Source organism: Equus caballus, chromosome X (assembly GCF_041296265.1).
Source record: "Equus caballus isolate H_3958 breed thoroughbred chromosome X, TB-T2T, whole genome shotgun sequence".
Classification (NCBI taxonomy): Eukaryota; Metazoa; Chordata; class Mammalia; order Perissodactyla; family Equidae; genus Equus; species Equus caballus.
Genome location: NC_091715.1, coordinates 106,295,593 through 106,321,830, shown reverse-complemented (window position 1 = coordinate 106,321,830; position 26,238 = coordinate 106,295,593). Strand labels below are relative to the sequence as shown.

Genomic DNA, 26,238 nt, shown 5'->3' with positions numbered 1-26,238 from the left:
TCCTTGCCAAACCCCTCTGACGCTACTCTTACTATGCCTTGTACAGTCTGGCTCCTCTGACCTCCTTTCAGTTTCCGAACACATCAAGTTCTTTGCCACCTCAAGGCCTTCCCATTTGGTATTCCTTTCTCCCTGGAAACCTCTTTCTCCATTCTTCACTTGGCTGATCTTTCATCCTTCAGGTCTCCACTAAAATATCACCTCCTCCCGGAGGTCTTCCCTGAGAACTCTGCCCTGGTTATCCCTATTACCGCAACCTGTTCATTTCCTTCGTGAGACTCATCACGATATGTAATTATATATTCATTTATGTGATTATTTGGCTGTAAACCCCATAAGACTATTGACTATGTCTCTTTTGTCCAACAGTGTATCTCCACCACCTAGTATGGCACCTGGCACATAGTAGGAGGTGCTTAATAAATATTTTCAAAATGGCTCAATGGAAGCACAGATAGGAGTGATTTTGAGGCATACAGATTAGAATCCTCTGGCCATTCCACGCTATTCATTATCAAATGCCTACTGGTTCTGTCTCCACCCATAAAAGACAGGTTTCTGGATGGGGAGTGTGGTCTGTGGGAGAAACCCCTCAACATCTCTGGCCAAAGACAAAGTTAAGGAGAGAATGAAGTGAAAGGAAGAGTACAAGGAAGGCTACAACCTAAGAAGAAATGGGAGGCAGAATGGCTCCAGTCCTTTTAGGGATAGCAGGGTGGGCAATCTAAAGGCTATTCCTTCTCAGGGAAAAAAAAATATGTTTCTTTAAAGGGCAAACAACTCTTCTTTCAGAATGGCCAAAGGCCCTGGGGGTGGGCAGGGTGACTTTGGGTAGTCCTTCCCGCTCCTAAGAGTCTCTGGGTAGACAATCTGGTTACTTTCCTAGGGCTGCCTCTCTCTTTCCCTTGAGGTCTTCATGGCCCTGCAATTCCTCCTCAGCTGAGCTTGGAGAGGCATCTTCTGGAAAACCTGCTGGTGTCTGGATTTGTTTTCTGGTTATCCAAACAGTTGCTTTTCCTCAGTGGGCTGGAATAGAGACACCTGTCACCTGTTCTAGCAGGTCACGAGGGAGCAGGTAGAGAGACCAAAACCTTTTGTCCTTCCACAGATACCTGGGAACCTGGAGTCACCTCAAAAAAAGATCAATTCTATGATGCTTCTGAGAGGACACTACAGAGGACCCTCTTGGCGGGCCCCCCCTCCTCCTACTTCTCCCCTCAGGGGCTACCCATCCAATAGACTCAGACATATTGCCTAATAGGCCCAGACACACTCCTAAACCCTCCCTGCTGGGGCTGCCAGCCTGGTGACAGATGTGAGGGCTGTGCCAGATGTGAGGCTGATGCCATATGGCACTGTGGGTCACAAGGTCTGAAGCTGCTGCCACTGAGCTGTGGCGGAGTTAGTGAGGAGATCCTTGCATTTTAGCCCCGACTCACCTGTCACTGGCAGACGCAGTGAGGGGGAACTGGAGCAATGAAATATTCACAGGAGCTTGAAGGAGTTGTCATGTCACTCCAAAGATCCCTGGGCACCCCAGCCCCCACCTTCCATGTACCATACCAAGTATTTCGGAGGAAGGCAGAGACAGAGATTGACTGAGCCAGAGGGGGAGAGATAAGGAATGGAGGGGAAGACAGCTGAGCAAGAAAGGGGGCCAGACAGAGCCAGGAGGGAGGGTAGAGGTGAGGCAAAGCAGAGAAAACCAGACAGAAGCGGAGAAATGAGACAAGAGGGGGGCCTCAGAGACAGTGAAGGAGAAAGGACAGGCTTGGGGAAGACAAGCCCTACAGAGAACCTGAGCCTGCCAACTCTGGTTTGCATTAGCTTTTCGGAGGCCCACTCCAGGGCTTTGCCTGTTCTCTAAATGCCCTTGAGCTGCCCCCAGCTCTGCCCTCAGGTTCCCGCAGCTACGAGAGGGCCACATGGTAATGAGCTTTGGATTTCCTTCTGATTTGGACTTCCGGTGATCAAGTTCTTCAGGGAGGGGCACTGCTATTATGCCATACTGACAGCATGAGGGCATTCACCCCATTTCACAGATGGGGATGTGGAGAGCAAGGGGCAAATCTGAAAGGGCCTGAGGAAGAAACCCAGGACACCATCTCAACTTGGGCCAATTCTGCAGCCACCAGAGGCTATATTTTTCTTGTGAAAGAGAATGAGATCAAGAGGAGAAACTAGGAAGGGGTGAGAATTCCAGAAGGTGAGAGGGAATGGTCATGATGGGAAAAGTGGAGTTGCCAGGGAAGGAAGCAGCAGGCCTGAATTCTTCCCCTCAGTGAACACATCTCTCCAAGGCCAGGCTGAGCTGCAGAGCTCTGACACAGAATGCTAAGCCAGGAGAGGGTCCCTGGCCACCCAGATCTCTCTCTCCTCTTGGATCCTAGCCTCTAGTCTGTCAAGGGCTGAACTGTAAACAAGGCTGGGAGGCCAGAGAGGGGGAGCAGGTGTGGGCAAGAGCTGCTGGGAACATCCCAACCAGTAGCTGCCTCCAGCAGTCAAAGACCAAGGGCTCAAATAGCGCCCCTCTGGGGGCTGCTTGGCAGGCGCCTGCTACACAGGGCTCTGGGCAAAGCCTCCTGAAGCCAAATGAGGGCCTACTCAGCTGGATGACTGTGCCGTTTCCCTCCTCTCTGTGAGGCTGCCAGGCATCAATGGCCTGGGCCACCAGCCTGGGATGCCCCCAACGCCTGACTCTGGTCAAAGAGCAGGAGAATCTCAGAGTTGGCAGGGACCTTGGAAGTTATTTACTTCACCCTCGTCCACCCTCTGATGATTTCCAGAAGCAGCAGGCTTTCTGGAAAGGGAAGGCCTTCCAGAGGAAGACTGCAGCTGGGTACTACAGGAGGGGCCAGATTTGGGCAAGTAGAGAGGGAGGAAACTGAAAACAGGCCCAGAGACAGAAGGGAGCAGGGGGTCTGCGGCAGGAGGAAGGAAGATGACAGCCTGAGCCGGGAAGGGGTGCTGGGAAGAGGTTAGCTGGGAAGAAAGAAGCTGGGGCTGACCCAGCGAGATAGGGGGTAAACCTTTTCCTCACTCCTCTCTCATTCCTGGCTCTGCTAGGGCATAAGGTCCTCTCTCCAGTGACCCCTAGGGGAACTTGTGAGGAGACAGACAGGCCAGTCTAGCCATAGCTGGACAGAGAAATGCATATCTATCCTGCTGCTCTGCCTAGTTGCCCATCTGCCCCCTCCTTGACTGAGACGACACAGGTAGCATCTGAATCCCAGGCACCATGCCCAGCAGGCGCTCAGCTGACCTCCTGTGAGGGAATAAACAGGAGCAACCCCCCGATTCTCTCCTGTGTACCATCTCCAAGCTGTCCATCTAGGAGCGCCGGGTGGGGGCAGGGCAGAAATCAGGCCAAGAAGCAACTTGACAAAAGAGGTTATGTGAGCAGAGACCTAGTAAACTCATGCCACCCTGTCTGGAGGTGTCCAGAGATGCCAACTACAGCCTCAGGAGAACGAGACACCTTTTATTTTGCCTAATTGCATCTTCCTGCTGAGAGGGAGGAAGGACTATAAGGTCTTTCCTAAAGAAAAGGGAAGATCCTATGGGATCAAAAAGGGGGAATGAGGTTGGTGAACCCTCCACCTAAGAATAAAAGACAAGGGCTAGAGCAGGGGCTGAGTTACTGTCTCAGAGGGCATGAGTTAGCCCCAAACACTCTGTACCTCCCCCAGCTTGTTGGTCAGGACTCCCCTGTCCGTTTCCTGGAGGTGAGTAGCAGTAAAACTGCAGACCTCAAAGGGCCTGTGGGCTTGTCTTTGGGTGGGGGTGGGGGTGGTAAACACACTGTACCCTACTCTGCAATCAGGCTCAGGGGAGACAGACTCCTAGGGGGTCCTGAGGACCCACAGGCTCCCTACTCAGCAACACAGATTCAACGATGGACCCCAGACTTGACTCACTGATGCAGAAAAGCAGACGCAGGCATTTTAGAAAGAACCAAAAATGGTAAGGAAAAATGATTTTTTTTTAACCTAACCCTCAGTTACCCAGAACATTCTATTAAGCAGAAAAGCCCTTCCCCAAGCAGTCAGGTTTTGGTATTACAGTATATTTGTATTTTTTCGGTGATTAAAATCCACAGAGCTGGGACTCTGTTACAGAATAATGCAAGCTCTCTTCCCATCTCCCTTCTTGTAAGGCGAACAATAGCGGAGTTCCTTGCTGTGAGTCATAGGCTCCCTCCACCAGCTTTTAGATAGCATTCATTCGTGCATTCATTCATATATGCAACAAAAATTTACTGAGCACCTACTGTGAGCCAGGCATGGTGCTGGGTACTGGGGATACGGAGGTAAAATAGGCCCAGTCTCTCCTTTCTGGGAGGCTGCAGTCTGAGGTGGGGGCAGGTCCGTAAAAAAAAAAAAACAAAACAAAAAAAACAAAAAAAACATGTGTCACCTGCCACCAAAGAGGGCAGCAAATGATGCTATGGGAGCACAGAGGAGGGCCTGTTTCCCACCCTCCCATGACTCCCAGCAGACCCCCCGAGCAGAGCGGTGAAGGTGAATAAAAGTCCAACAGATGGACAAGGCAGAGAAGGGCATTCTAGGAAAGCAATGTCAAACATGACGCAAACGAATAAGGAAGATTCAGTAAAGAAGGAAACCTCTAGGTATATTTAAGCCACTTCAATTAAAAAAAGAAATCATAGAACAAATTCAGGCAAAACTGAAGGGAAGCTTTAATTTCTGGTTGCAGGAATGAGGGCAGAGGACTTGTGTTAGCTACTGGCCCCTTTCGTGTGGCCTTGTGGGATGATGCAGTGCACTCAGAAGAGGCCACAGAGACCACGAGGGACACAGCCTAGCACTAGGGTTACCAGCCACACATCCTATGCACCAACCAAAAGCTATCCATGGAAGGCCCCCCACATCACAGAAGGAAGACTACCAGCAGTTGCACTGAGATCCAGCCATAGTAACGGAGACCAACATGAACCTCAAACGCCCCGTTATGCCCACAGTGAAGAGGGTCCGTGGGAGCCAGCTCTAATTAATGGGCCAGTGCCAAAGGTGTGAAGTTACAAACAACCCTACTGCAGGGCCAGATGTGACTCAGGAAGACCCCCTCGGGACCTGCTGTTCAGTTCACAGGGGCCATCCTGGGGGAAGGAGGGACGAAGATCAATACACACAGCAATAGGAGCAGCTGCCGTTGCTGCTCTGAAGTCCTAGCCAAGAAACAAGCCCCCTTCCCCTACCCAGGAGGTGGGAAGATAGCCTTGCTTAACATTGCAAGTCAGGCTCTAAAAACTTTTTAGAAAATAACTCCTAACAAAGGTACTCAGATAGAACCATAATGTCAGATTAACAACTTCAAGCCAGCAGACCAGACACTTGTCTAATTAATAAAACTTATAAAGCAGAACAACTTATTGATGTTATGGGCACAGCACTTAGCACAACAACAAAACCCAAATCCATGCAGAATGCTCCATGTTCTCTAGGAAGCCCTTTGTCTGCCAACCTGTACAATCCCTTCTTCAACGCAAACAGGGGCTGGGAGAGGAGGGAACAGTGGAGAGCTCTGGGCAACTGGCTGAGGAGGGGACAGCTCAAGGAGCCCAGCAGGCGAAGGCAATGGGGGAACCTCTGCCTCTTGAACAAATCTGCCAAAGGTTAGTTGCAACCTGGGCTTTGGAGGCAGTGGATCTGGGCTGGAATTCCAACTCTGTAGCAGGTTACTTAACCTCTTGAGCCTCAGTTCCCTCATCTATAAACAGGGCTCATGATAGTACCTACTTCAAAGTGCCTACAAGAAGATTAAATATACAAAGTAAGTGCTCAATCAGTAATGGCTATTAGCAATGATCAATGTTTTGTGTAGGCACCTACTGATAGGATCTGTTGTCCTGTTATAGCCCACTTGGTTCGCCTTTCTCCACAGAATATACTAGGGGTGATTTGAAAATTGGTTCAAATCTCTTTGGAACTTGGGCCCTCACTTCAGATCTACAGAATACATATGCTTTGCCGTGGGGAAAAGAAACTCTTTTACTACTTCATTAAAGCCACCTTCTCATCATATTTCTAGTGGTTAACAGTGGGGGTGCTGAAGCAAGACCAGTGGGAATCCCAGCTCTGCTTCTCACTAGTTGTGGGACCTTGGGCTTGTCCACCTCTCAATTTCCACCATCTCAATTTCCTCATCTGTAACATGGGGATCATATCAGACTCTACCTCACAGGGCTGTTGCAAAGATTAAATATGGTAACACATGTAAAGCACTTAAAACTGCGCCTGGCACACACAAAACGCTGAGTGAATGCCAGCTACTGTCCTTATCGTACATGAATTCTTCTTACTACATAAACAGCTTAGCACAATGCTTGGCACACAGGAATAGTAGCTACTGGGATCACCAGTACTCTAGGCAAAGATGAGTGACTTGGGACGGAGGAGCAGAAGGGAGATCTGGGTCTTCTCTAAGAAGGAGACTAAGTGACTTAGGATAAACTCACCTTCGTGACCTCAGACCCCCCCCCCCCCCCCCCCCCCGCTTGAATTCTACACAGCTCAAGAAAAGAAAGGTATGCGCCTGCATACTCCCACCTGCCAAGGTTTCTTGTTTCTCAGCGCCACGATGCTCTGTGAACACTGAGGCCACGGGAGGGCAGGCCAGCCAGGATGCCCCGGCCCTGGGGAAGCCGAGGCCCTGGGTGCAGGGCGCCCAGAAGCACTCCCCCCGACCCCGCACTTCGGATAGGGGGCTTCCAGCCGGGGATGGAGCTTTGGGGCTGCAGGAGCCCCGGGCAGCCGCAGGGGGTCGGGGCCGGAGCCCCTGGAGGGGTCGCCCCTGCTCCCCCAGCCCCCACCCCACCCCCAACTCTTGCGCGCGGCTGCCCTCCGAGCTTCTCAACCTCCTGGCTCCTTCTCTCCCCTCTCCCCCCACGCCCTCCCCCAGCTCCAGCAAAAACTTCCCGCTCAAGCCGCCACTTTTTCATGGGCGTCCAAAACCTCAGCCCCGCGCATCCTGTCTTCCAGTTTCCTCGCGGGCGATGCTGCGAAGGGGGCCGTGGGCTGCTGACGACCCGATCGGCTCCTTGGGGGCTCGGGGTGGCGGGTGGGGGTGGAGGGATGTGGCTCCCGCCGCGCCAACTCCGTCCAACGACTGCGGGTGCCGAGCGGGCGCGCACCCAGGACCAGGAGCCCGTGCCAGTGCCTCCCGGAGTCACTTTGAGGGGCCGGCGAGGACCCCAGCACTCGGCTGCCGACCCTGCAACCCCAGAGACCCCAGCTCCACCGGCTAGACACCCCGCTTTCTGGCCCTTTCCCAGGCGAGCCCCAACCCGGCTGCCGGGAGCGCGGTACTTACTGTCGGGGCCCTCTCGGGGCCGGGGCTGGGCGGCCGCCCCGCCGGGCACCCTCGGCCGTGGCCCCTCGCGCTGCCCCTGCCTGTGCCCAGCGCCGACGGTAGCGGCGGCGGCGTCTGTGGAAAGAGAAAGATCACGCCTGCCTTAGAAACCCAGCCCCTGCTGTGACCAGAATCTTAAAGAAGGAGGCAACTGGCTCGGCCCCAGAGCCGCGCTGGGCTGAGGCGGCGAACTAGCGAGGCAGCTGGTAAACACGGCGTCTGCTGCCTCGCCGCCGCCCGCAGTCCGCCGCGGCGGGGCCCCCCCTCACTGGACGGCCCCGCGGGGGAGCGGGGAGGGAGGCTCGAAGTACAGCGCCGGGCGGATAAGCCAGCTGCCCCTGGGTGAGCACCGACTAAGTGCCGGGCCCTGTGCTTTACATCCATTTCATGCCAGCATCCTCTTCATTGTCCAGAGAACAAAACCAAGCCTCAGGGGAGCAAAGCAAACAGCGCCAAATACATGAGCTCCTAATAAGTGGTGGTGGGGCCAAGATTCGAAACCAGAGGGAGCTCAAATTCGCCACTGCTTGCCTCAAATGTCACTCTGTGCTACTGCAAAGCAACATTTGAATACCCCTGTCTCCCCCTCCTGTTTCCCCATTTTTCTGACAGGACTAGGGACAAGTGGCAACTTTAGGTCAGTTTGCTGGTGGAGGTGGAGGTGGGGGCCGTGGGAGGCGGCATCCTGACTGCAGTGCCTAGAGCCAGGGAGTGGCCATCCCTCTTTACCTCGCCGACTCTATGCCAGGCCTTGCAGGAGACAGAAAGTGGAATAGGAGATAGTCTTGATCCAGGTGAGATCCAGGAGACAGGCACCGAGCCTGTGAGGTCTGGATTATGCTAGAAGGGTCATAGGTGGGGGTGCAGAAGCCCCTAAAGGAGCAGGCAGCCAGTGTTCTCAGACACCGATGCCACGGCAGAACCTCGGGGAGCCACTGGTGGGGACATGGGTGGAGAAGGGGCTTGCAGGGATAGCTGGAGAGGGTGCTCTTCCTACAGGCTGATTCTGACTCCTTCCTGGTACTGGAGTGAGGGCCCACAGCACCCACTCTTTAAAGCATGAACGGACGGCAGCCTTGTCAGGAGCTGAAACCCTGTTGCTTCTCTATGGGAGTTATGCCAATCACCCTGCCTCGGCAATGACATCTGTGAAATGGGAAAGATCTTTCACTTCTTCCTTTCTGGTCCAAATGATGAAATAATACAGTATTCCTTCCCTTCTCTTCTAGTCACAAAAAGAAAGAGCAGTTTTAGAACTTGTCTTCCTCCCTGCCTTGCCCCTGCTTAACCATTCAGTCATTCTTTTAGCAAATATTTATTAGCATCTCCTTTGAGCCAGGCACCGTGCTAGGTGCTGAGCACCTCCACGGTTCTGTGAGGGAGTCTCCACGGGAGGTGGAAAGCACACAGGGTTGCAAGTTAGGGAACACATTTTAAGTCCTAGTTCTTTGACTAAATAGCTATGTGACCCTGGATGAGTCATGTATCCTTTTGGGACCTCGGTTTTCTTCTTGGTCAAACAGGGATAATAACACCTTCCCGTCCTACTTCATGGGGGTGTGTGCGAGGCTCAGTGGAGATAATAGATGTGAAGGAGCTTTGAAAAGTATAAAGCCACTAGACAAATGTCAGAGATTAGTCTGTCTCCAGGGTGGGAGGGGGCTGCGGGGAAGCAAAGCTTAAAACAAATCCTGGCTGACTCTCCCAAATTGATTGCACTGAATTCCATCTTTCCCAAATCACTGATCCCGCACCTGAGCAGGAGTCTCTGCTCTGTGAAATACCGTGTTCTCACGGCAGCGCCCATGACATCCGGGTTAGTGATGACCTGGCCTTAAGCTGGGGAGATTGTTTGAGGGACTTGAGTGGAACCAACAGGGCAGTCTGGGCTTTGGGTCCCTAATTTCCCAGCAACAGCAGCACCCTGCCCTCAACTCGAACCCACCTGAGCCCAGGACTGCAAGTGTCTGAGTAGAAACCACTTGAGGCCTCCAGAGACACCCCCTTCAGGAAGCACAGGGTTCATGTCAGACAGCAGAAGGTGGCCTTGAGGGTGGATGTTCTCTCTTTTGGAACCTAGGGGTTCTGGGTTCAGCCTGGCTAGCTAAGATCTACAACAGAACTAGTGGAGCCTGTGGGGGAGTTTTCAGCTTGCTCAACCCACCCCTGCAAGCCCTCCTAAACAGATCTACAGGCTAAATTATAATACTATGCTTGTTATGCAAACGCAGCTTCAAGGCAAATTCCCACATTTCCAGAAGCACTCTCCCCTACCCTCTGCTACCTCAAATAAATACACACTCTAAGGAAACACAAGGTCTGGCCAGGCAAACAGTTGTAGGTAAATCTGCCTCTCCCCCTTCCCACCAGATTGTCACCCTTAAGCCCCTTCAATATAAAAATGCTAGCACCGACGTGGGACAGGGATGGCTCAGGAGCCTGGACACCATGGCCGGCCAAACCCAGCGCTGCACTGCACAGCTCTGGAGCTGAACTAGAATGGGAGTTAGGGACAGCGACAGAAAGGAGCCCAGTGTTGGGCCAGGGTACCTTCAACCAGCAGGTCCATGGGGGGAGGTGCACAACAGACAGACTCCATAGCCAGCCTCCCTTGGCAGTCTCAGAGCCCATCCCTCTTGTGGCTGAGGCTCCTCTCAATGTCTTCATAGATTCCCTTGTCACATCCATCTCGCCCAGGCTGCTCTTCTTAATAAAGTGCCCCCGCGGCCACTCCAGACAGCCTGATGTTATCCTTCACTCTCCCGCCCTTTCTCCCCAGCGTGGGCCACACAGCAGTGATTCAGGCCTCCCGGGTCACAGTACAGTCTCCTGGGGAAAATGCTTCCCGAGCGCCCAAGCCAGGGCGTGACGGAAGCATTGGGTGTGGGTGTATCCAAATTCTTTCCTTGTCCCCTCAGGGTGGCCTGAGCCCTGGATTCAGAGCCTTACGCTGAGTTCCTATGCTTACCTCAGCCTGCGTCTTCTTCCATGGGCCAGCTGCTGCTGCTCTCCCCCAGCTGTATAACCTGAGTCCAATTTGCAAAAGCCTTTCTCTCAGTGATTGTCAATAAATCCCCCATCTATATCCCCCTGAAAGACCAGAAAGCTTCAAGATCCAAAGGAATGAATCACTGGTGGTGAAATTTCAGGCACAATGACAGGCAATTGAGGAGACATATTTGATCACATCATGTTTACCTATGTGTAAGGCTGGCCCTGAGGATATTCTGGCATTTTCCTTCGACTATAATGAAGACTTGGAATAATAGCAAAGAAAGCAATAGAAAGTACACCAGGCTGGGAGCAGGGACACCTTGCTGCTCATCCCAGCTTTGGCACTAATTAGATGTATAATGCCCTATACTTTCCCTTTCTAGGCATCAGTTTCCCCATATGTCAAAAGAGAGCACTGGCTTAGCTCACTTCCAGAGTCCCTTCCCGTTCTAACAGGCTCAAATTGTAGGCTATCTGGCACTGAAATAGACTGATCCCTCCAGAGTGGGCCCCCATTTGGGGACACTGGGCATGGCACTATGTATGCATGGGAGTTAGAGGGGGACAAAGGGTTGGCACTATGGGCATGAGCCTGGCGATGCTATTCAACAAGGTAGCCAGTGTCTGACCCATGTTTGCTAGGGAGCAACCCCTCAGATTCCCAGTGGTAACTCTGTGCCTGTGAATGCCCTATGCCCCCAGGACTGATTCCAGCTGCCACAGGATCAGGGCTCACAGGGCTGACATTCCACCAGTGTGAACACTTGCACCACCATCGCACATTCCTGCCTTAGTGATTGTAAACAGCTGCTTTCCCAAGCCCCCCTGTGTGCCATCCAACTGTCCCCACCTCCTTCGAATCCAGCAGCTAAAGGGTTAATGCCCAGCCCAGTAGGGGCCCTCCAGAACACTGCTCTAGTTCTAGGGGCTGTTCATTCTGCCTGGTCAATGCCCGAGTCATACCAGCAATAAAATATTTTTAATATCACCCCAGTCTAGGATTCCACTCTAGTTCAACGTCCCTCCCTCTTCCCAGGCCATTTCTCCGTGAAGATTTGTCAAGGGCTTTCTGAATTGAGGTAAGCCCCACTCCCTGCCTCTGAGTCAGGCAGGCCCTGGTGGGGTTTCACCGAAAGAAGAAAAAGAAGGCAGCAATGGGTGGGGGGCTTGCTCTGTGGTTAGTAGCAGCTGCCCTGGTGACCCTTTGCCCTGCGGTCTGGATCCTGCTGCCAGAGGGTGAAGTCAAATGTGTTGAAGTTGGAGGGGCACTCACTTCCGCTATTACCTGAACAGGGCACTGATTCTGTACCCCTCACTGGTTCCTCCCGGTCCCCCAACAAGGGCTGTCACGTGCTCCTGTTTGCTCCCCAGGCCCACCTGTGGTGCCTGCCACCATTTTCTTTTCCTCTTTCGTGGCTGACCTCTTCCCTTCTGCTCTTAGCCAGAGCAAGCCTTCCTAGCATTGAAAACTCTGCCCACTTGGCCCCTGTCTCCCCTCCCTCTGCTATTCTACTTCCTTCTCCCTGCCAAGGCCTAGCTGCTCCAATGGGTGCTTCGCCCCTGCAGTGCGAATGTTCTGTTCTCGCTGGGCCCTGTATTAATTTGCTCTCATTTGTGAGCTGCTTTGTTAACGCGCATGGCCTTTTCTCGATGTGTAGTGCTGCTCCCTGCTGCCTCTGTTACCTCCCCACCCACACCCTCCTTAACCTTGTAACAACAGGCCCTCTCCCGTGGAGAGGGGGTTGGGCTTTTGCAAAGCCCTTTCTTGTACATGCTTTAGTAGTTCAGTACAGCCTCACAACCACCCGAGGAAACAAAGTGGGCATGAATGCTGATCCCTGTGGGACTGGAGAGGTACCCAGGGCTCAGAGTGGTGAGAAGGCCTACCTGCATGAAGAGATACTGTGAGATGGCCGAGCAGGCCTAGAACCACGGCTCTTTCCTATGATACCCCACATGCTTATGTCATTCATCTTGGGCACTGCCTTTAGAGGCCCTAACCAAGTCCCCAGAAAAGTGTCCGTATGCACACACACCCATTTGCAATTTTGCTTATGAATTTGTGAGGGGTCATAGCACCTCTGAGGGTCAGGCCCTTGCATCAGTAGTTTTTAAAAGCTGCCAGGTGACTCTAATGTGCACCCGGGGGTGAGAACCACTGCTTGAAAGGAAGATGTAAAAATAAGAGATGAGAGCGTAACAGCCTTAGCAGCCAAGAGCTTTCTTAAAAAGCTTAGGCGTCCCCAGCAAAAACTGAAGGTAGACTGGAATGTGAACTATGGTCTAGCTTCCCTGCCTCAGTTTCTCCCTTTCTGCCTGAAGGAAATCATTCTTTAGGCCTCCTTAGCCCCTCCCCAGCCCTGGACTGGCTTGTAAACTGGTCAGCACTGAGTTTGCTGTGTGCAGGGGTATAAAGAAAGAAACACACCCCTGTCCCATATACCCATATTGGCCAGTTGCTGTGTAAGTCTATCTTTAGCATCTTCTGCCTGCAAGGGTGGAGCTGGATTCCTCTGAGTAAGGCACGGGGTCTCTCTCGAGGTGAAGGGTAGAGACTTTCAGGTCAATCACCTATAAAGAGATGCTCCTTAGGTAAGAGACTGGAACTCCTAGGAAGAATAATCATCTGAATAGCTATCATGTATTAAGCACTTACTATGTGGCAGGCATTTCAGTTATATTACCTCATTTAATCCTCATACTCACTCTCCGAAGTAGGTAGAGTCATGAGCCACACAACGACGTTTCCTCAGGGGGATGGAGGGACCACATACACGACAGTAGTTCCATAAGATTAGTACCTTATAGCCCAGGTGTGTAGTAGGCTATACCATCTAGGTTTGTGTAAATATACTCTGTGATGTTCACATGATGACAAAATCACCTAACGACACATTTCTCAGACGTATCCCTGTTGTAAGCGACGCATGGCTGTATTAGTATTATTCCTATTTTACATCTGAGAAAACTGAGGCTCAAGATGTTACGTTACTTGCCCAAAGGTCACCCAGCTACTAAGTGAGTGTGTTTTGTTCGGCCTGCACAGTGTTTTCAAAAATTTTTTAATTCATTGCTAACATATAAAAATCCTCACATTCCATATAAGAATCCAGATTTCTGGCTTCTCTTGAAAAATCCTATCTGGCAACCCTGGGCCTTTAAAGTCCTACCTGAAAATGATCACCTGGATGAGGAGTGCCCCTTTTGGATGAGGGATGGGCTCTCCAGGTCACCCCAGTCCCCACCACTCCTTCTGTACACTCAACATGGGGCCAAGTGTCAGCTGCCATTTAATATTGTTCTTGTACTGTTGTGTTGCTGTTTTTATTAAAAGAATGATAAAGAGGAGAATGAAACATTTCTTGGGCATACATCTGATCTTGCCCTAGTGAATACATTTACTCCCTTGGGTCTGGCCCTGTAGTCATCTGAGCTTATGATCCCTCCACTCCATTCCTCTCCACTACCTCTTTAACTTGGGGAGCAGCAAGGTGGGGCACCAGTTTGGGAGGGCACTAATAGTTGTCTGGAACTATGGGTGTCCTCTGGCCCATAGAGGCAGGCTGGGAGTTAGGAAAGAAGAACGGGGTCCCCAGAGGACCCCAGCAGCAAAAGATGACTGAGCCATACCTCCTAGGGCCAATTGTCTACTCTAGCTTCCTGGCCCTTATCTATGAAATGGACATAATGATAATGATAGTACACTAGGTCTTCCCTCCTAGACAACATATTTGATTCTCCAATACCTCTGTCCAAAGGCGATTTCCAGACCAGGGAGGCTAGCTGGGGATCTATTTCTGTATTAGTGGGGTTCCAATGCCCCCTCAGTCACACCCTACAGCCTATCCCCTAACTCAGGAGGGGATTTTTCTCACTTTGTTGTAAGTACCTGTCTTTTGTTGGAGAGTAGGCTAATACAGCTGGAGTGAGATTTGTATCATTGACCCTGCCATCTTCCATTAACAATAACACAGAGCAGCCACGGAAGCCCCCCAGCCCTGTCAGCAGTCTTCCTTCTCCCAACCCCCACCCAGTGTGGTCCTTGTCACCATCTCCTATCCCAATGCAACTTCCCTGCCCCGTTTCCTCTAGACAACCTGAGTTCCTTTGCCAGGAGCAACCTGCCAGTGTGCAAAAACAACCTGAGAGCCATTAACTGGAAAGAGCATCTTTTAGAAATGCCAGATGATTCTAAAGCATTAACAGACAGCTTTGTGATCCTGTCTCAGGAAGAGCTAATGCCTCGTAAGCTGGCACTGGGCCGAGGACTGCTCAGCACAGCAGTCCTCCAACCATGAGAACACATGCCCTAGGATCCAGGATGTGCCAGAAGAGCCAGGTGAGATCTGGGGAGCAGTGGGAAAACCCAGGATGTGAACTCCCGTAGAGTTCCAATCCCAATGCCACATATTCGGGCGCACAAGTACGCAGACACACACACATATCCAGAGACAGAGGCGGGACCACACGTTGGCACAAAAACACCACCCACACTCTTGCTATAAGACCCACATGTGATTTGCCAACAAATTGCAAATTAACCTCCTAGTGAACAGATTAATGGTATTCATGGTAATTTACACTGCAAGTTTCATAGCAACAGACTTTGAGCATTCTGGTTGCATAAGAATTCAAGGATTTTCAAGTTCCTGGAGACATTGTAGTAATTAACCTGATAAGCCTATGCAAATTAGCCCCAATTTGACACTGTCATTTTTTAATCCAATATCCAGCGTATTTGCCCAGAAGGTTGCCCGTTGCTGCTCTAGCTCCTTGGCTTGACGTGCTAAGCTGACAGATGCCAGTCTGCATTTGTCTACGCAAATAAAACCCCAGAGCAGAACTCCCCGTCAGGCTCAGAAAGGGACTGGACAGTTACAAATGGGCCACTTGCATGGTGATAAGCATGGAGTCAAGACTTCCAGGAGAAATGGAGAAGGGGCCCCAGGCAATTTGCATAGGACTGACAGAACTATCTTTTTAAGATCCTTTGTTTGAGGACAAAAATTCCTGACTTGCACAAGAGTTTGAGCTTTCTACCTGAAGGTGAGGAAGAAGAAGGCTCCTTGTGGCATGCTGCCAAGTGCCATTGGAGTTTTTTGTCTTTCCAGAAAGATCAGCTTCCTAAAATAAATCTGAATGCTGGGGTTCCCTTTTTCTTCCCTGGGAAAGTGAAGTTTAATTGGTTCTATTTCCCATTTTGAGCAAAAAATCAGAATGTACTCAACTCCCTCATCAAATCAATCAGCCTATGGGCACAGCTTGCATGCTCTCTCCAAGGGTGGAATGCTTCCTATCTGATAATGTTTAGCCTCAGGAGGTGGCCATTCTCCCCCTCTCTCCACACACACACAGAGCTCCATCTTTGACCTCCTTCTTGTTTGATCTCTTAAACCGCCAGGGCTCACTGAACCCCCTGGTTAATCAGCCCAGTGCTTCCTGCTCCACAGGGCACAGTAATGAGGTGCCATGGAGGAGAGTATCCTTGTCCACTAGCTACTCACTGCTGCTTCCAGCTCAGCTCTCCCTAGGACCTCAGCTGGTTGCTGTTTGTCCTGTAGCCCCACAGATTGTCTTGAAAACAACTTTCTGGAGCCCCCATTTGCGGGTAAGTAGTGAGCTGGGAAATACTGGAAAGAAACTACCCAAGTCACCCAGACCCAACCTGCCGCTAATGAGCTACCATCTGGAACTCAGAATTCTCTGGAATGCAAGGCCAGACAGGGTGATGATCAGAACAGCCTCACTACTCTCAAAGAGCTAACACACAGAGGTGACAAAACACTTGAAACTTACACCAGGGACCTTGGGTAATAACTATCTTTATCTGTCTTCCTGAGCAACCTTAACCAAGTCAGGATTTCAGAGTGTTGGAAGACCTCTTATGCAGCTGCTGGCTTCCTCTCTGAATGCGTACATTGAGCCACTATTCCAAGATGACACCTGTGACCACTCTCCCTTTTGTCTATCTTCCCCTTCTCACCATGCCCATGCCCGTATTCACCCAGCTACCAACCCCTCTTTTTTGATTGCCAACAACACTTAGTGTCCACCACACTGGCCCCCCGAACTGTGGGCCCAGGACCCTGGGGGCTGCAGTGTACTGCAAGAGGGTCGCACATCCATACACTTTGAGGCATTGACTGTGGATATGTCAGCCAATAATCCACCATCATAATAATGACGATGAGGATGAGGGTGAGAACAGTTCCCATTTGAGGAGCATTTACTACATGCCAGACACCTTCCATGAACTTGACATGCGATATCTCATTGAATCTACATAACAACCCCGTGAACTTGATACTATGATTAGCCCCGTTTTGCAGAAGAGGACGCTGAGGCCAAGGTTCAAGGAACTTGCTCAAGATCACACAGGTAATATAGTGCAATGCTGCAAAGCAAGCCCCGGCTGACAGATGCCAGAGACTAGGCATTTAAGCACTATCCTAAAACATCCCACACATATATGTACCATTATTTTCCAAATGTTAGGCAGACGTCACAATGATTAACAAAATTCATTTAAAAATATCATACATTCACATTAGTTTGGGGTCATTATGTGTTTCTCAGTCAGTGGATACGAAGAGTAAAATTTCTGTCAAGAGGGGTCCAGAATATGGGTCCTTGGCTTTAGCCGGATTGAGAACCATGGCATTTTGCCTGTAGAGTCCTCCCACCCCATGTCCTCTCACCCATGAAGACACTCATTCTCTTATCTGTTCACCTTCTGTTTTATCTCAAAGGACCTGTGTGTCTCTGCTGGTATGACAGGGGTGGGGATCCACGTCTAAAGGTATCTGCATATTCAATCATTCATTAAACACACATTTATTGAGCTCCTACCACCTGCCATACACTGTTCTAGACACTGGGGATACTGCAATGAACAAAATAGATAAAAATTTCTGTCCTCATGGAGCTTGCATTCTAGTGACAATAAACAACAAACAGAGAAAATTATATGATATTTAGAGAATGATAAGTGCTTTGGAGAAAATGAAGCAAGGAATTGGGGATGAGTGGCTAAATAGTGTGGTCAGGGAAGGTCTCAATGAGAAGGTGACAACTAAGCAAAGACCTGAAGGAAGGGAGGGAGCGAGCCCTGTAGCTATCTCAGGGAAGAGCCTGTCAGGCACAAAGAACAGCACATGCAAAGGCCAGGGGATGGAATGGGCCTGGAGTGACCAAGGACTGTGAAGGAGGCCAGCGTTGCCGCAACAGTTTGTCTGTGAGAATGTACATGAATGGCTGTGTGTGCAGAGGTGGATTCAGGAGTGGAGTCTGTCATTAGACCTCCAAGAGGCCTATGAGGGCCACCTTAACCTTGGTTGGCTTGCAGGGCTAGCTCTAGACAAAACTATGAGGCAAACACTTGTGTCTGTCACTCTTCAACCCCTTTCTAGTCCTTCCTTTTGCCTCCTCCTCCTCCATGTGCGCCCACCCCCACCCCAGAATTTGGGGCCTCTCTAGTGCTCTCTGCCAGCAAATCCAGTCCCCCAGCCTGGGGAATAAAGAGCACAACTTGAGGGTCCCACATATCTGGGCTTCCTCCCGGTTCCGCCTCTTACTAGCTGTGTAACTTTCTTTGGATAAGTCACCTACTTCTCTGAGCCTCAATTTCATTATTTTTAAAGTGGAGATAATAAGGTATTGGGAGGATTAAATGAGGTAATGCATGTAAAATGCTGAGCCCAGGGCCTGGCACATAGTAAATGCTCAAGAAATGCTAGCTGCTGGTATTCATTCACAGACAGGTATGAACAATAGAGAGCAATCTGTGTGCCTTGGGTCCCCTGAAAGGCCTATGGACTTCTTACAAGGAAAATTCTTGAATACAGCAATTGTGGGTGGTCAGTAGAGAGAAAAAAATGCAAGTAGAATCACTATCATGGAGCGTGTCCTAAATTTTTAACATTACAAATGGGTATTGAGACTTAGAAAGGTTAGGAACCATTGGCATCAATGGTTACCTTTTGCAGGTGGGTTTGCATTTAGCTTTAAAATGGTGGGGCTCTGAACAGTAGCATTGCCAGCATCATTAAGCAGGTGGGAAATTCAAACGTAGCCTTGAATCTTCTGATCCAGCATGAGGAGGTGTTTCCATAGTCTCTTCTCTCTTTACTCTGTTGCTTCTGTTCCGCTGGGAGTGTGGGAGAGGTCAGAATCATGGTTCCAAACCCAGAGTGGGCAACCTCTGGGGTTGGCAGCACCTCCAGCCCAAGGGGCCTAATGGCATGTATCTTTTTCACTTTCACACATCTCTAAGTATCATCCTGCTGCTCATGTCACCTCCTCTTCCTGCACTCTGAAAAGACAATCCTGGCCAGCCATAGAGTGGTCCTTGGGAAGGTGCTTGGTGACAACCTCCAAGAAGTCTTTCTGAGAACTTTGCCCATGTCCTAAGCACAGCATGAGCATGTCGGCACCTTACTGTACAGAATGGCTTCATCCTGGACAAGTTTCCTGCAAGTCAAATTTTCACATATCAAAGCCTACTTAACTTTTAACATAAAATTGGAGATGTGTTTCTCCGAGGAGAAAAAAGTGGGGCCCTGAGACTTAATAAAAATCACGTTTATGAATGCAATGCAGCAACACATTTGAAAATCACAAAAGGGAATGGAAAAAAATGAGAATTTTCTTATAAAATATTAACAATGCCCCCAAATGAGTTGCAAGATCTGAAGACAAAATAGCTAGCGTTATTTTATGTTTGGCACAATAGCTTAAAGGCCTAAAAGAAAAACAACGACAGCTTAACTGAACAGAACACACCAGACTGAAAAGTTGCCCAGCTTCCATAAAATTGCCTTTCTAATGTTCTACAGCAGGGGACCATGCAACATTCTTTACAGACTCGCATCCTGAGCTCTCGTACTCTGGAGAAGCTGCTGGATTTAAGAAAAGAACAGGTTGATCTGGGACAGAGAGCAGACGAAGAAGCAGAGTGGCACTGCTTAAAAATGCCCCAGGAAATGAGTTAATTGGGGGCAGGAGGAGTATGGGAAGACTTTTTGGTAACACAAGATTCAGAAGACTTGAAACTTCTGTAAAGTGAGGTTTTGGGTAATGTATAATGAGCCAGCCCCCCAATTTCAAAATGTTGCTTTGGCTGATGTCTTTCTGTGGAGTCTCTGGACAATGGGAAATTCCTATGAAGGGCTCTCTAGCCCTGGTACTTCCCCAAAGTATGCTGCAGGGAACTCTAGTCCCATGAGAGGTTCCGTAGAGGGGTTCATGGACAAAAAAGTTCGAGAAATGTCAGGTACTCTATATCAGCGCTTCTCAAAATTTAATGTGCATACAAATCACCTGAGGATCCCATTACAACACAGATTCTGACTGCGAAAGTCTGGGGTGGAGGCCGGAGATTTTGCATTTCCAGTAAGCTCCTGAGTGATGCCTACACTGCCAATCCTCAGACCATACTTTGGATGGCAAGGCTCTAAATGTCCTCTTGGAGATTCACGATTCTCATTAGTATGTTAAGGACTCTGTGAAATCCTTTAGTAAAGTTTAGCTTATCTAACCCAGCATTTGTCAAACTCATTTGTACCCAGAAACCTTTTTCTCCCCATGGTATCTATTAATCCCTCACACGCAGGGTACTGTGGAAGCCAATTTGGGAAGTGCTGCTCAAGTTAATACTACTCTACCTGGAGTGACTTCGCATCATCTGAGAAGTATACATTTTTGGGTCATGGATATAGACCTCATCTAGGGCTAGTTAATAGCCCTGAAGAGAAAAAAGTATGCCAAACCTGTGAATTGCTGTTGGTTTTCAGACTCCAAGCTCAACGACAGCAAAATACCATAAAACTATTTACCAACCTGCCATACTCACCACTTTCCAAAGTACTTTACAACCTTAATGTGGCTTGAGCTGAAATGAAAGCAGGGAAAAGTGAAGAGATTTGGAGCAGAGACGAGCAGGCATTTTTGAAAGAGGCCTGAAATGAGATGATGAGCAAATGACACTGAAAGTAGAGAGGAGGTAACGGACTCAGAGGTTAGTTGGGGCGAGGAGGAAGAAAGAGGCATCAGAAAGAGATGCTACTGGGCAGGGTGTCCTGGGAGAGCAATGAAGAGAGAATATATACCCTAAAAAATCTGACTGTATAGAATGAGGAGGAAGAAAATACGAAAAGGCATCTAATTTACCCGGCCTCTGCCTGTACAGGTTTCAGCTACGTATTTTCCCAAAATTCTGCTGTACAAATTGTTTGGCTAGGATGCCCATTCTGAGCAGATTTCTCATTCTCATGGCATTGACGGCCAGATGGGAAGGGTCTAGGTTGTCAGTTTATGTAGGAGGGCATCTGCTCACATCCATGGTGGCCCTTCACTCCAGCCCCTATCCAGATGCGTCCAAGAGAGCACTTCAATTATCAGAAGCCAGTGGCACACAGTGCTCCCAAACTGGAAAAAAGAGAGAGATGGGCACCCCTGATGTGGGAGGCAGTACAGCATGGGAGTCCCGGGTCTGGAGTCAGATACGGGCCACACCCCAGCTCTGCTACTCATTAGCTGCGAGATCATGAGGTAAATTAGCCTGTCTAACCCTCGGTTTTCTCCTCTCTAAAGTTAAGAATAGGCTCTATCTCATAGGACCTTGGTGAGCAATGCTCAGGGTGATCCCGACCACATGGTTAGGACAATGCCTGACACATAATAGGAATTCAATAACTGCTAACTGCTATTAGTTTATTCTTTTTTATTATTACTAAAAGCATTTAGTGCAGTTGCTTGGCACAAAGAAAGTGCCTGACAAATGATCACTGATATGATGACAGGATGACAATGACCATGACAATGATGACAGCGATGATGTTGTTATTGATGATGAGGAGCTTGCCTTCCCTCAGCCCTGCTTTGGCGGTTGGCATCAAGAGGTGGAGAGCTTTGAAAGTCTCTGGGTTCAGAGAGTCCCGGGTTTGAATCCTGACTCTGCTACCGAAGTCAGTCAACAGTTTTCCCAGTTGTAAACGGGGACAGTAATTCTATGTAACTCACTGTCTTGAGGATGGAATGAGATGATGCATGTGAAGTAGCAAGCCCAGTGTCTGGCACACTGTAAGCACCGATAACTGTTAGCCAGCTGGCTAATGATCCAGTGTTGGAAACCTTGGGAGAGTTCTAGGAAGCATAGTTTCAGGAGTCAAGGTGCTCTCACACACACAAAAGGGAAATAATGTGTGCAGGCCCGTATACAGAAGCCTACCTGTTTGCTGAGGAGAATTTCCAAGGCAGAGAAATTCCTGACTCAGAGCTTAAAGCGTTCTGGCTCTTTTTAAAATAGTGCCTTTTAGTTCAAGAAAAGGAGTTCAAAAAAGAGATTACTAAAACCCACTAGACCGCAAGTACCAGGCACACAGGTTTGGGTCACCATCAAATCTAAAACACCTACCCAGTGGCTGACATAGGGTGGTGCCCAGTAAATAGCCACTGAATAAAACATCACATTTCATGTCAAAGTAGTTTTGTAGCAATAGTATCTATACATTTTTTTTAGGTCATGAATCAAGGACATTTTTCTCTGCACTTGGGAAAGTCCTGTCTGTCTGCAAATGGGCCAAATTTGAATATTAGCCATAAGGGTAGACACCCACAAGTACACAAAGACTCCCTCAAGTGGATACACAGACAGTCACTCTCCAAATGCTTTGCCAACTTTGGGCCTCCCCTGCAAGATGTGGGCCCTGCTTCTTTGAGTGGAAATAGCAGAGCATGCGTCTGTGATGGTTCTTGGAGCCAGTGGAGATATAACGATGAGGCCATCCAGGGTCCTTGTGAGAACCACGTGGATGTGGGGTGAAATTTCAATCATCTCACCAGCTGGCACCAGAATCCCTCTTAAGGAGAGAACTGGGACCATCTTTAGGAAAAGATTTTGATAAGCTGCTCGCCTTGACAGCATGGGTAGGCAGGAGCCAAGGCAACGGAGGAGAGAGCATAGCGCTGGGTGGTGAAAATGAACAGAACTCTGGGGTTGTGGGGGAGCAGAGGGGAGAGGAGTAGATGGGGGAGAGAGAGGGAAACTGGGGAACATGATGGGAGGCTAGAGCCTGACTGGAAAAATGACCAAGGACCCCTTAGGGCCAGAATTCCTAACTTTACATGTTAAATTGTTTGTGCTGGCTGCAGATTAGAATCACCTGAGGGAGTTTTAAAACCCTGAGATGCCCCTAGGGTCTCCCCACAGAGATTCGAATATAATTAATCCGGGGTGGGGGCCTGGCATCATGCTTCTAAAAGCTCCCGAAGTGATTCTGAACAAGCAGCCAAGGTTTAGAACCACCGGTCCAGATGGAACTCTTCCAGAAGGACCAGGGGCGTGCAGCCTGGATTGGAGGACGAGGAGAAGGGAGGCCTGCCCAGGGAATGCAGAGGTCTGGGAGGACATGCATCTGGAACGAATCTTATCTCCATATCTGCAGGGCAGGGGAGACCACGTGGACACCCTGATGACAGGGACAACTGATGCCAGTTGTCTGATTCCCCCCTTGGCTGTCCAGTCCTCCCTCCCTGTCCTAGCAATTTTGACTCCCGACTCAACCAGCCCATTATGCTTCATCTTGTTGCAAACACATCCTCTCTTCCCTTCCCATCAAGCATTATTTGCCCTGGATCCCATTTCTTTGTGAACCTGCTTTTGACAGGTAAAAGCTAATGAATCCAATATATGAAAACTTTTCTCAGACAAAACGAATTGTACATTTTAACAAGGGCCTTCGGAGGACAATGCCTTGACTCATGGCGATAATTTCAGGGATGTTGGCAGAGCACAGAGAATATATTTTGTGGTGGAAGGGACCTGTAGAGGTTCTCAAGGCGCACCATATGGGTAGATGGCTACCCATGAGCTGATTACTGGAGATCCACATCTGAGAAATGTCTGGAAAAGCTGGGCCCCTTCTTCGGGGGTGACTGGCGATGACACCCAGGAAAGGTCCAGGCATACCTCAGCTTCATGGGGCTCTTCTCAGATGCAGCCACCAGTGCCAGCGTATTCCTCCCCACTTCTCCACTGCCCGTTCTAGCTCTTTACCCCTCCAGGGTTTTACACAGCTCTGAATCGAGTAAGCTTCACAGGCCAAGCTCCCCTGTTAAAAGCTCACTCCATCATGGACAAGGTGGGAGTCAGCACTTTAGCAGCAGCTTAGCCGCAGCCAGAGAAGACAAAGGCAGAGAATGGCAAATTGCGGGTGCCAATTCTCTGGTTTTTATAGGCCCAGGCCTGAGGGATGGATCATCCTGTCACACCTCCTGAAGCTAAATGTGACAAATGAGTGCTCTTTAGTGGGAAAAACATTAGGCAGGATGGAACCAAGAAGGAGCCGTTCTCTTTCCCCTGTACCCCTCCCTTCCTCTGCTCGCTCGTGCCCACACAGTGGGTAATAGCCTGAGATAAGGCGGGGCTTCAAAGAGCCTCAGGTCCCAGAGGATACCAGTGGGCAGTGGTCACAGCTCCCATTCCCCGGGATAACTTACTCAGAGGCAGGAGCTTGAATTGAGCATACTGCAAACTCGAAATCAGAATGAAACCTGTTAATTTGCTGAACGCTTCCTTGGCAGAACTCAGATTCCTTTCTTATTGAATACAAAACTAGGGTGCTTTTTAAAATCTAGTAAACTAATTAAACCCAGGAAGAAACCTGCATACTTTTTAACATTACTGAACAAAATTTCAACAGCCACTACATCTCAACAGGACGAAAGATTTAATTTGGCCCAGAATCCTTTTCAGAGGCTGGGAGATACTTGTTTGGGAACTCTTTCCTCTGCCTCAGCCTTTCCCCTTGCCCCCTTCATCTGCCCCCTCTCCTAAAGAAAACCCCAACTGATAAGTTCCCGAAGCCGGGCCCCTGTAAGGATCTCCCCTCATCCCCCCCCGCCCAGTCCTAAACCAGGTTCCTGAAGAAGAAGTGCCTCACCAGCAGAGGAACCCAAGCTCCACGGCACGCGCTCTTCCATTCCAGGGCGCCTTCCCCTCTCCTTCCCCCTCACCAAATCACTTGGTTGGCTTAGCCCACTGGCATGACTAAATAGGAACATTCTTCCAGGGTGTGTGGTTCTTTCCAAGAGAGTTCAAAGAACCAGAAAGCAGACATTTCTGACTGAGAGTAAACTGATCTGGGCTTCCCTCCTCTTCATAATCGTCATATCTTGGCATGACCAGATCTTCCCAATTAGCTAACCATATCCTTTGGGATTTGCACCCACCTCTGGGGAGTGGACTGAGCTACGAGAAGTGAGAGGTGGAGGGTGGTGGGGAAGCAGGCACTGGGAAAACCTGCAGCTTCTATTCCCTGAGAGGCAGCAGAGGGACTATTGCTGGACTCTACAAAGCTTGGCTCCCTGTCTGGTATCCATTCGGAGCTGGACTTGCCCTGGTCTATGTATTCCCTAAAGGACCCCGGCTTGCTGGGCCTCTCTGTACCCCTGGATGGGCACCCCAGCCTTCTGCCCTGGCCCCCCTCCTAGCCCTAAGTCTCAGTCCCCAGACTGCCTCTCTCCCCGTGCTCCTCCTGGCCAGGACCCATACCCAGCTCCCCTCCCCCCACCCCAGGGGAGCCAGCGGGAGCCAGCGATGACGCAGCTTGTCAGGGCAGGAGATTGATGGCAGGCCCTCTGCTTTGTTTCCCCGCCTTTCTTCCACTGTCTGGCTCCTTCCAGCTCTGGGATTTGGAGAGGAGGGAGGAGATGGAGAGGGAGCTGTTTCATTCACATTCTTCTTGATTCAAGGGCTTTTGCTAGTCCTTACTTGAAGGGGCTCAGCTTAGAAGACACTGGCCTGCCAGTCCAAGTGGAGGGTTTAGGGGACCTGACTCCCTCCCTGGCCCCTCCCTGCTGGCTGGCCCAGTGCGGGTCCTGTCCTGAGGCCCCTTTCTTCCTTAGCAGTGCTCTGTTGGGCCATTTGCTTCAGGCCGATCTGGCACCATAATCTGCTGGCCTCTGGGAGGGCCCAGTGAGCTCACTTGGAAGCCTTGGGTCTGTGCCATCAGGAAGTGGGGGAGGGACGCTTTAAGCAGAGCCAGAAGAAGCTACTTGATCTTAAGGACCAACCTACCCCCCTCCCCCTCACACCATGCAGGTTTCTACCTGTTCCTGGCCCTGCCACAGCCCCTCCCCTGCAGCTCAGGGAGGGCAGGGTGGGTGTCTCGTGGGGTCTTGACATAGCACTACGTGGACATGACAAAGCTCTCCAGCCAAGAGCCCCTGGCAGCTGTCATCCTCCCTGCCCACCCTGCCTGTAAGTTCCTTTGCAGTGAAAAGCACCAACAGGAGGCCTCCATCCAGAAAGGCAGGAGGAAGAGAAAGCAAGCCTCAGGTGAGCTCATCCCCACCCTGTCCCCACATCAGGACCCCACAGGCCTAAGGGATGTGTTCCGGCTGTGACAGCTGACTAGAGAGGGGCAGCTGGGAGGGCAGGGCACAGAAAACAGGGGACACAGCAGTCAAGAGTCACGATTCAGACAAACAGTTGGCACCAGACTTACCAGGAAGGGAACGGGCATCCAAATGTGGCAGCTGAGCCAAACAGGTAAGCAGAGCACAGGGGCAGAAAATGCAGGGCTGAGAGAAATCTGCAGTCTTCATGAGGTGGGCCCCAGGCCCCAAGAGAGCTGCCTCACTGGATTTCCTGCCCTTGTGCACAGAAGGTGGCTGGCAAGAACAGAAAGCCTGGGACCGAGGGGTACACAAGGAGGGAGACAGCCTTAGCGGGGAACTTAGAAACCTAGTTATGGGTTACCATGGATCATGGGTGCCCATGGTTGGTGGCAGCTGGAGCCACAAGTAGTCTATTCAGTGCTTTTGTGTAAAAATCTGAGAAAAGCTACCCCCTCTGGGTGAACACAGCCTCAT

At 50.2% G+C, this 26,238-nt stretch overlaps 1 protein-coding gene across 16 annotated transcripts in view; it reads right to left on the bottom strand.

Annotated features, from left to right (window-relative positions):
* The window catches only part of FRMPD3 (FERM and PDZ domain containing 3), a 126,604-nt gene that overhangs the window by 70,476 nt on the left and 29,890 nt on the right, over nucleotides 1-26,238 (bottom strand). For 6 of the 16 annotated variants that reach the window (XM_070258162.1, XM_070258144.1, XM_070258156.1 and 3 more), the window contains exon 1: nucleotides 7,333-7,593. The exons of 7 other annotated variants lie outside the window; for them this stretch is intronic. The gene's annotated coding sequence lies outside the window, so the exon portion shown is untranslated. Of the gene's footprint in view, nucleotides 1-7,332; nucleotides 7,594-26,238 lie in introns of those variants that run through there. 3 more of the 16 variants (XM_023634296.2, XM_070258161.1, XM_070258160.1) reach the window with 2 other exon arrangements.